The sequence below is a fragment of the Acipenser ruthenus genome, chromosome 1, assembly GCF_902713425.1.
Source record: "Acipenser ruthenus chromosome 1, fAciRut3.2 maternal haplotype, whole genome shotgun sequence".
NCBI classification, from domain to species: domain Eukaryota; kingdom Metazoa; phylum Chordata; class Actinopteri; order Acipenseriformes; family Acipenseridae; genus Acipenser; species Acipenser ruthenus.
The window spans coordinates 71119159-71131013 of NC_081189.1; the positions used below are offsets into that span (position 1 = coordinate 71119159).

The 11855-nt window shown below is 37.5% G+C and overlaps 1 protein-coding gene across 1 annotated transcript in view; it reads right to left on the reverse strand.

Moving 5' to 3' along the window:
- The window catches only part of fbxw7 (F-box and WD repeat domain containing 7), a 202894-nt gene extending 191039 nt beyond the window's left edge, over window positions 1-11855 (reverse strand). Inside the window, exon 1 of the mRNA XM_059028830.1 lies at window positions 11348-11855. The gene's annotated coding sequence lies outside the window, so the exon portion shown is untranslated. The remainder of the gene's footprint in view (window positions 1-11347) is intronic.

The window sequence follows — 11855 nt, forward strand, 5'->3', positions numbered from 1 at the left end:
AGTTCAGTGAGGATCTCTGAATGATCCAATGTTGACCTAAATGACTAATGATGATAAATAGAATCCACCTGTGTGTAATCAAGTCTCCGTATAAATGCACCTGCACTGTGATAGTCTCAGAGGTCCGTTTAAAGCGCAGAGAGCATCATGAAGAACAAGGAACACACCAGGCAGGTCCGAGATACTGTTGTGGAGAAGTTTAAAGCTGGATTTGGATACAAAAAGATTTCCCAAGCTTTAAACATCTCAAGGAGCACTGTGCAAGCGATAATATTGAAATGGAAGGAGTATCAGACCACTGCAAATCTACCAAGACCTGGCCGTCCCTCTAAACTTTCAGCTCATACAAGGAGAAGACTGATCAGAGATGCAGCCAAGAGGCCCATGATCACTCTGGATGAACTGCAGAGATCTACAGCTGAGGTGGGAGACTCTGTCCATAGGACAACAATCAGTCGTATACTGCACAAATCTGGCCTTTATGGAAGAGTGGCAAGAAGAAAGCCATTTCTTAAAGATATCCATAAAAAGTGTCGTTTACAGTTTGCCACAAGCCACCTGGGAGACACACCAAACATGTGGAAGAAGGTGCTCTGGTCAGATGAAACCAAAATCGAACTTTTTGGCAACAATGCAAAACGTTATGTTTGGCGTAAAAGCAACACAGCTCATCACCCTGAACACACCATCCCCACTGTCAAACATGGTGGTGGCAGCATCATGGTTTGGGCCTGCTTTTCTTCAGCAGGGACAGGGAAGATGGTTAAAATTGATGGGAAGATGGATGGAGCCAAATACAGGACCATTCTGCAAAAGACCTGAGACTGGGACGGAGATTTGTCTTCCAACAAGACAATGATCCAAAACATAAAGCAAAATCTACAATGGAATGGTTCACAAATAAACATATCCAGGTGTTAGAATGGCCAAGTCAAAGTCCAGACCTGAATCCAATCGAGAATCTGTGGAAAGAACTGAAAACTGCTGTTCACAAATTCTCTCCATCCAACCTCACTGAGCTCGAGCTGTTTTGCAAGGAGGAATGGGCAAAAATTTCAGTCTCTCGATGTGCAAAACTGATAGAGACATACCCCAAGCGACTTACAGCTGTAATCGCAGCAAAATCTGGCGCTACAAAGTATTAACTTAAGGGGGCTGAATAATTTTGCACGCCCAATTTTTCAGTTTTTTATTTATTAAAAAAGTTTGAAATATCCAATAAATTTCGTTCCACTTCATGATTGTGTCCCACTTGTTGTTGATTCTTCACAAAAAATTACAGTTTCATATCTTTATGTTTGAAGCCTGAAATGTGGCAAAAGGTCGCAAAGTTCAAGGGGGCCGAATACTTTCGCAAGGCACTGTATGTAATATAGTACCCATTTCACCTTTTTTACAAATGAAACAAAACAGGTCTGTTGATATTTTCATTTGAAAATGCTTGAGTGGAGTGGTGTAAGCTCTATGTATAAGTTTAAAATGAATGAGTTGGTGAGCTAAATTTTTTGAAGAGATAAAAGTATCCACCCTCAATCCCAATTAGGAGTGACACCATATTTACAGAGTTCTCTATCCCAAATAGTTAAAACTGTCAGAGGTTTTAAAAGTATGTTTTATAAAACGATCATATAGAAAAGACACTAAAAGATTCTGGGTTCAACCAAATCTGAAAGGCTCTTAACTGGAATGCTCAGTAATACAATTTAAAATTAGGAACCGCCAAACCACCAACCCCTTTGGGACGCTGTAAAAATGAGAGTCGAATTCTTGGTCATTTGCCTCTCCAGATAAATTTAGAAATGAATTGAATGAACCTGTTTAAAGTAATTAATTGGTAGAGAAAAAGGCAACATGAAAAATAAGAAGTTAATGCAGGGCAGGATATTCATCTTGATAATTGAAATTCGACCATGTAAGGACAGAAGTAAGGGTGCCCATCTCTCTAAATCGTTTTCAATTTTCTTTAATACATCTACAAAATTATCTTTACTAATCTGATTAAGCGTGGGTCGAATTTTAATACCTAAGTAAGTGAAGCCGTTAACATTGCATTGAATTGGAAAATTCTGGGGTAAGGAGAGGTTCTTAGCTTTTATATTTAGAGGCATAAGAATAGACTTATTCCAGTTTATCTTGTACCCTGATAAATTCCCAGAGCCTTTGGGATAGATCTAGAGATATCAGAAATAAATAGCAGGATGTCGTCTGCATATAATGAGATATGATGTTTGGAATCGTTAATACTAATGGGAGTAATATCTGAGCTTTGTCTTATAGCTTGGGCCAGAGGTTCTAACGATAAAGCAAATAATAAGGGCGATAAAGGACAGCCTTGCCGGGTGCCTCTTTCTAAAATAAAAGGGGAGGGCCTATATAAGCCAGTTTGTACAGATGCTGTAGGAGTATTGCACAAAGTACCAATCATTTTAATAAATAATGAGCCAAAGCCAAATTTTTCTAAAACTAACGAAAAAAATGACTATTCAAGATGGTCAAAAGCCTTTTCAGCGTCAAGTGAAAGAATTGCGCACGAGTCACGTTGACTCCCAGTATTGTCTAATATATGAAATAGGCGCCATAAATTGTCAGAGGCAAGCCTGCCCTTCATAAAGCCTGTCTGATCATGACAGATTAAAAAGCCTATATAAGGTTCAAGCCTCAAGACCAGAGCCTTTGCATACAATTTAAGGTCTGAATTAATTAACGAGACCGGTCTATAGCTTGAGCAATCAAGGGGGTCTTTTCCTTTTTTTCAGTAATAAAGAGATTAAGGATATCTTTTGGTCGCTATGAAAATAACCCATATCTATAGCATGATTAATATATTTTAATATTAATGGCCCCACCAAATCCCATATTGTCAATAATAGCTCTGGAGGCAAACCATCTAAACCAGGAGACTTCCCTTTTTGCATACAGCGTACAGCATGTTCCCACTCCTCTAGAGTTAGTGGAGCCTCCAACTGTTCTCTCTGTTCCTTACTGAGTCTAGGTAACTTGAGGTTATCCAGAAACTCTTTAACCCTGTCTGTGTTGGATTGCTTATCAGACATATACACAGCAGAATAAAAGTCCTTAAAAACACCATTAGTCTCTATCATTAGTCTAGTATCAGATGTCAAGACACCATTAGAAGTTCTCATTGCGCTTATGCACGTTAAAACGCTCATTCTTAGGTGTCAAGGCTAAAGCCTACTAGGCCGATCTGCGTTTTCATAGTATAATTGTTTGCTTTTGTGTAATAAGAATTCTGCTTTAACTGAGGTCAAATCATTGAATTTATTTTTCAAAATTATTAATTGTCTAGCTCTCTCAGTATTTAGTATAACTATTTGCCTGTTGCGAGAAGAATTTATATTCTTCTATATAAAAAAATGATACATATTTATATATATATATATATATATATATATATATATATATATATATATATATATATATATATATTATATATATATATATACACACACACACACACACACACACACACACACACACACACACACACTACCGGTCAAAAGTTTTAGAACACCCCCATTTTTCCAGTTTTTATTGAAATTTAAGCAGTTCAAGTCCAGTGAATAACCTGAAATGGTACAAAGGTAAGCGGTAAACTGCCAGAGGTTACCAAAAACTGAAAAATAATGTACATTTCAGAGTTATACAAAAAGGCCTTTTTCAGGGAACAAGTAATGGGTTAACAACTTACAGCTGTTCTGCAGCAATGGAAGTAAATTAAGCCTTGAAAGTTGATGCTAACAATTCCTACAGGTTTCCCAACTTTTGTTGATTACTTACAAACCCTCTGTCTGTATAAATGCAGTGTTGGAACAGACTACACCCTCTTAAGCATTATTTGGACAGTATTGTACTGCAGGAAGTAGTATATTGCTGTCATAATGGCGAGAAAAAGGCAATTAACAAAGGAAGACAGACAGACCATTATAACCCTTAAAAGTGTAGGTCTTTCCTTTAGAGAAATTGCAAAGAAAGCCAAGGTGTCAGTGAGTACAGTTTCCTACACCATCAAAAGGCACTTGGAAACTGGAGGAAACTCTGACAGGAAGAGGTCTGGCAGACCCAAAGCCACAACAGAATCAGAAGACAAGTTTCTGAGAGTCAACAGCTTGCGTGATAGGCGGCTCACAGGACAACAGCTTCAAGCACAGCTTAACACTGGTCGAAGTAAGCAAGTCTCAGTTTCAACTGTGAAGAGAAGACTTCGAGCTGCAGGTTTGACAGGTCGAGTGGCAGTAAGAAAGCCATTGCTAAGATGGCAAAATAAGAAAAAGAGGCTTGCCTGGGCCATGAAGCACCGCCAGTGGACTACTGAAGACTGGAAGAAGGTTTTATGGACCGATGAATCTCAATCCCCTGAAGATGCTGACTGCTTAGCAAAAAAAACGTCAGATTGACAACTGACTTGCTGTCAGTGTACACTCTGCACTAGGTATTCATTTTTATCCGCAAAACAAATATGTAAGGGCATCCCTGTTAAACTAGTGCAGAAAATAACAAAAGCACAACATTAAAATTAGGCGACTGCAAAAATGAAATGCGAGTTAAAAGTAGGATCGGAGATGAACAATTCACGTAATTTGCAAGCTCTGTTTGAAACAAAATTAACCACTTCAACACCATGACGTACGCACATACGTCAAATGAAAACCCACTTACAATACCATGCCGTACCTGCGTACGTCAAGTTTCCCATTCTATTCTATGATCGGTTTCTCAGTCTAGCGTTTCAGGTTTCATTCTCTAAGGCAGTGCTAGTACTGTGGAATGTGCAATGAAAGTCGGGGGAGGGTCAGGTGACATTTGTATCCAATTGCGTGTCATGTAGCAATTCCAATCTAGCTGTGGCCGTTTAGAAGGCTGAGATATATTGCAGGAAGACATTCAGCTTTTACAAGTACATATATAGTAGTTTAAATTATTATTTTTTTGTTTTATTATTAGTTTTACTTGTTTAGTTGTAGTTTATATAGTTTTTAGTGAAAGATAAACATGGCAACGTACGTGGTCTTTCTATAATGAGCAACGGGAGTGAAGTTGGTTCGGAGGATTTCAATACCAGCGACAGTGATGCTGACTTATAACTCAGCAATGATGATGAAGAGGATGTGGAGCCAAGAACAGTACAAACTGTACAAACAGAAGAGCATACAGCTACTTTACAGGTAAGCCAGCTGCAAATGTGAAGCTGTTTGGTTTGAAATGGCAGTGCTGTGACGAAATACTATCAAAACAGCACTGGGTACAGACAATGCGGCAGGCAGATCCATTACAATGCCTGTGCAAAGTAGCTGTGTACACGCATTTGTGACGATCCCTCCAACACAAGCGAAGCAGACACTGTATAAAAGGTACAGGGTCTGCTACGAAAATGAAAACAAAAGAAAAGACAAGAAAAATGTGCAGTGGTTGCGAAGGCAACCCCGGGTTCTGTTGTATTGAACATTTCAATAAATGGCACAAAGCAAGTCAATAATGGCACACGTTTTGATGTTTGACATATTTGATAATTACTGTTTACTGATTATTATTGTTATTAGCAGCATTTTTGTTTTCATCGTTACAAAAAAAATATATATTTTTTATCTCTATATTAAATATGTGTATGTAGTACACAGGAGCATAAAGGGTTAATAAAAAACACAGTTTAGGTCATTTATTTGTGTTTTATTCATATGTTAACATTTCATAGAAATTACAGGTTTGAAAACATTTTTACATCTGGAGTTGAAGTGGTTAAAAGGGACCATAGTTAGACTAAGGCAAGATATGAAGGTAAAAGCAAAGACTGTTTTGCAATTAACAGCTTTTTCTGAGTTTAATTATGAAACAGAATTAGCTTAATTTGTCACCTGATTAAAAATAAAACCCGAAAGCTTCAAGCCCAACTTGTGTGTGTGTTCACATTTACTTTTTCCAAAATACTTGTTTTATTTCTTAGCAATATGGACCTCTTAATATGGGGCATAACACATTATTTTAAAATAAAATACAGTGCATGGTGGGATACTATCGTATTAATTTCCAATGTTCATTGCGCTGCTAAGAACTGTAACCAAACTATTCTAATGGCGTTAATGTGTGTACGCATTACACCCGACTAAACATGAAACTGTAATGCATTGTGGATGCTAAAGTTTGAGCTGGATTAATTAAAATGTTTGAGTACGGTTCTCAAGATCGGTTATGTAGTAAAAAGTAAATATCCTAAATATTGCTGGCAAAGCCAAATATGAGGCTTATTCCTGCCACCTACAGGACTGGAGTGTACCTTAATCAATGCTCTTATATTGCAGAACAGTTTTTTTTTTCTTTGTTTGTTTTTTACAAGCAAGTATTAGACAGTCATTGCTGCAGTGTAATAGATTACCACGAATATGCATGTCTGCCTCCCTTTCCATTCTGTGCGTCCCATGAACACAAGACAAAATATTTCTGTCTAATGAATTTATTTTGCGTCTAGGACACAACATTTTTCGTCTAGGACGCAAAATTTTGCGTTAACGCAACCTCTGCAATATAGTATCCCAAAGTTATTTTACAATAAAAAAATAGAGACCACACACATCACAGAAATAAGAAACATGCAATAAAATGCATACAATTTAAAAAAGACTTTAAAATCAGACAAAATAGGTCACAAATAAAAAAATGAACACGACAAAATGTATGCAATAAAATAAAGAATGAAAGGCTTTATATTATAGCCTAGCAAAAACACGTGTGTGGTGTATTTGTAAAAACTGATCTGATATTAAACAACTTTTACTTTGTATTATAAGCTTTACACAATTATTTTCAGCAAATCGAGCGATCTTGCTAGGAACGCAGGATCGATGAGGGAGGCAGTGTGCCTGTTGTGTGATGTTTTTCATCGAGTTGTGGAACAGTGTTTAGTTTGTCAGTTTTGGAAGGAAAAAAACAAGATCCGCTATTGCACTAATGTGTACTTAGTTTATTTCAGTGATGTCATAACTGAATCAACACATTATGTGATAACATGCTTTTAAAAACTAACATGCAATCGCCCTTTAAAAACTAGTTGCCACGTCAATTTCAGTTGGCTACTGTTTAGTCAGAGACATAGTACAAGGAAAAAATGCGTTGGGAACATGAAAAAAATGAAGTACTGGTGAGAAATAAAATAAGCTGGAAGATGGAGTGTGAAGAATGGCGTTTCAGCACCCCCCCCCCCGAGTCTAACACTGGTTATAATTCTTTTTTCTGGTATGTTGGTTGCATTTTTCAAACAAAAGTGAAAAACAACTACTTGACCGCGCAAAGTGGTCAGGTTTTCAGATTGATAGCGAAGTTTAGCTCATTATCAGCAAAAAATATTTAGGGTCGGTTGGGTAACCCGAATCAGACATTGTTTTATTTTACCTTATCCTGGTATAATCTGATCTGTGGTTATGATTATCCCCAATCAAGGCATGCCATTTTATACATATATTGTAGCATAACAAATACAATCCAAGTTTAGGTGTATATTAATGTAACATTATTAAATAATATTACAAAAATCAAGGCAGCTTGATACTACTTTCAAGAAAACACTTTAAAATCTAAGAAGAGCAGCACTCACAAAAGGGCAGTCGGGAAAACAGATCGAGTCAAAACCTTTAATCAAAATGTATTAGAGGACAATTTGACACGACATGTTAGAAAATGCAAGCCCTAACATAAACAGCACTGGCTGTCCTGTGGCATAGTGGGCTGTGCTCAAACGTAATCTGTTTGATAATGAGAGGATTTCTTTGAGGTTTACGCCGTCACTTTTTTTTTTGTACAGTATCTCAACCCTCCAGGATCCAGGAGGATAAACACAATTTTACTGAATTGTGAAATAAATGTGGCACTCCTTATTTGTGATAAACTAGGAAAGACACAGCTGCTCTGAGCCCTGACTATCAAGAGATTCCAGGACTGTTACTAGAGACTGAAATGACAGGTTCACAAACATTCACCCCAGAGCACGATACAGCCTCACGATTTATCTTTTTCATCTCATGCTTACATGTTTGTTACTTTGCTTGTTGATCTTTTTGTTTCTCAGACTTTACTTTCCCTAAAGAGTTGGGTTAAATTACTCACACCGTGTCACTTCCTTTGCTACAGGCAAAAGCAAAGAACCCACCTAAGCTTTATATTTACATGTTATGCTGCACATAGGAAAGATTGGGGAGGTGTTCAAGTGAGGTCTTATTAGCCTTGAAAACAAAAGCATCAATCATCTAAACAAACTACTTGTAAGAATGTAGGTATGCAGTAAGAAACAGTTTAGCCTATTTATTGGTTATTCCAGCTCCATGGTGAGAAGTCCTGTCTGTATTCCCAGCATGCATTGTGAGGTTCAAGCTGGAGCATAACAATTTTTAAACTTTTTATATTATAAATTTGTTTCCATTCATTTCACACCAACTGTTTGTAGTTGCTGTACCAGGCTGAAAATTGCTTCACAGAGCTGCCTTGATTACTAATATCTTCAAAAAGGGGGAGCATTCCATTGAAGTCGAAACTCTGAGGTGGTGTAGTGTTTAAAAAAAAAAAAAAAATCACCTTAACACCTCTCTTTCAAGTAAAACAAACATAGCTAAAGGCAGTAACCCAGCAGTTTTATAATAAACAGTGACAAATACATTTAATAATTTTGCAGCACATACTTTTTCTCCTTCCTATACAGTAGGCCTACATGACTCTCAGGAAGTATGACACAGAAACAGAAACATCTGTTTTAATAAAACAATGTTGTGTGGCATTTGAAAATGTGAAAAAGTATTACAAGGCCATACCACCAAACTAATAATACACTACTCATCAATAACAATGAAAAACGTGTCCTCTTATGAACCCTGTGTTCTTTTCTATTTATTTGAGTGTTACACAAAAATTTTACTTAACTATCAGACAATACAACTATCAATGTATCACCTTCAAAATGAATGTTTAAAAATGTATTGATCCAATCCATACAATTATCATCCCAATCCCACATCTAAGTGATACAAATGCTAATAGATGTAGTTTTATTCTTAGTTCATCATTTAATAACCCTAGTCCCTTTTTATTGCATGACCTCATTTACATAGTATTTTGCACATTATTGAATGTTACAAACATATGCTGCCCACAGAGGCAAACTACTTTATGTACTCAAGTTCCATTATTGTGTTGAGAGAAGAAAGAAAATCTACATTTGATCGATCAGAACTGACATATTCATGCAGGAAAACAAGTTTCTGGAGATTTGTCTTGCCCCCTGCATAAAAATCTTGGTCACTCACAGGGCAAATATGGTGTCTTGCTCCTGCAGGCTTTTAGTCCCAATATGTATTCCTTGTCGGCAAATGTTATATTCCCAGGACAAACTAACTAAAAATTCACAACATGGCATTTGCCATTTCAATCATCTACTGTTGATTGATTTACACTCCATCACATTCCTAAGTATGCATTTAGCAAATACATTTTTAATGAATTAAGTCACTGGTGATTTTTAAAATTATTTTTTATTTGTCAAGTAGTGTGTTTTAAAGAGCTATGATTCACAGAAAAGGGAGATTTTGGCAACAAAGGCTGCAAGAGTAACACTATACCAATAATAAAATCAAAACAGGGGTTAATCTGATCTCAATTTGCAGCAATGTAATTTTGTTTAAAGTTTCAAATTGTTTCAGTTCCAAAAGACACAAATCCCTCATGCACCTCACAACTGGCTCTTTAACAGAGTATTCGTAAACATTTTGTAATATATGTAAGCCAGCAATCCAACCTCTGTTTAGCTCTTTAGGACATCTCATTGGTAATTTCAGTCACTTAAGAAAAAATGATTACTATACAATTAAAAACAAATTTCTTTACCATTTTGTTCCTTGACTTTCATCATGCCAGTGTTAGATCTATTTATATTAAAGTTCAGTGCTAGATCAATTGATTTTCTGTATCAATAAATAAATGTATACCAGTTGAAGTATTACAACATGTTATAGCTCTGTACTAGCCTTGTCACAAATTGCAAAGTGTGTGTGTACCTTAATGTAATGCATGCATGCTTGTTACTGAAGTATTACAATGTAAAGCTCAGCAGTAGTTTTCACCTACATCTGAAATAACTATAAGTATAAAAATAAATATGTCAAGAGTAAATGTGTTTGTATGACCAAAGTCCCACATGACACATCAGTGCATGCATAATGCTTTTCCATAAAATTGCCAGCCATTCTTGCGGAAATTACATGCTGTATCTATTTTTCCAAAACGTCTTGTGCTTCTACTTGCTCCTGCACCTTTCATTCCAGTATAAAACGTGTCAAATTTTGCATGCAACACTTATGTAAGGAGGTTGACACCTGAATTACCATAGTCGGGGGAGGGAAGGATCAGCCAACTAAACTAATCAGAAGCATGCTTGATATGCCCTCCCCTCCTCTCCTCTCAAAGCATACTGCCATAACTAGTGGGTTTTTTAGGCTGTAGTGCTGCTCCTTACAAAGAAACTTTGTGAACCCGGCAGAAAGCATACCGTGTCATTCTGCCAGGCATTGCCGTTGATACACGTTTTGCAACACTTCAGTTATGCAGCTTGTGTACTGTCTATATGATTAAGTGTTTTGCATGTGCTCGCGTGCTTTTGTTATCTCTGTCCTAAACTAAAACCCACCACACTACACCGGCCACTTAGCTTACACTTGACACTGTGATGAAATGGACTAGTCTGACCTGAGACTGAATCCGCTAAATGTTAATGATCCCAGCTTTACGTTATATACATATTGTACCATAGCCCATAATGTTTGACGTGTATATATATAAAAAAAATCATTAATTGTGTTTCGAGTGAAAGCGTTGTTAAAAAGATTATTCTATTCCGTCTACCACAGACAGGCCAAAGAAGCAAACTTTTACAAACGTATACGTCAAAAAACACAACACAAAAAACTGCCAACGTGAATCGCATATTAAATGAGGACTTTTGTACTAACAACAGACCCTTTTTTCCCTTCATTTTGCAACACACACAAGTTACATTACCAAAAGCATGCTCCACTTCTGATTCCTTGGCAAAAACGTGCATGGCCGAAATGAAAAACGAGATACTGAAACATATAGCGTAATGTCTTTTTTCAATACAGTTACCCGGCTACAACGACCACTCACCCAGACGCTTTTAAAATGCTCTCCCTCTCGTCTAGTATTCTGGATGTCTCTAGCATCAGACAGTGCTACTGCTGGCTCGTTTTATTTAAACCACAACTCCAAGGCACTTTCCTGTTATTGCGACTTTTTCCAACATTTCATCAGTTTCTTTAACATCAACCGTGGTATTTACCTCCAGAAAGCAGATCCAACGGGGCCTCTTTTCTGTTTTTAAATATCCCAACCCTGGTGAGGGACTCTCTTTCCGTTGGCTTAAATGCTACCGGTGATGGTCGGTTTGCCGCTGATCTTTCTCTGCTTCTCGTATGGTGTTAGTACTCCCTCTCTTCTTAGTTATACAAACACTCCTTTTTCAATAACTCTCGATGTCCCTTCGCGGGTAACTCGCTGGTGTCCCCCCCTCCCCACCCCCCTGTGGGCGAGTCCCGCTCTCGTTTCTTGCCCCCTGGATTGCTGAGACCCTGACTCCGCTAAGAAGTAACGAGGAATCGGAAGGAAACCAGACACAGGTCTTGCAGCTCTCCCCTCACCGCTTTTCACAGACACAACTCACTCTCTCTCTCTCTCTCTCTCTCTAGAGCTGTGGAACTAGAGGCGCAAGGGGATGATGTCAAAAACATAGCTTGATAGCAACCACTTCCCACTACCCTCCCTCTTACTGCTTGCTCTCTCTTTTCCCT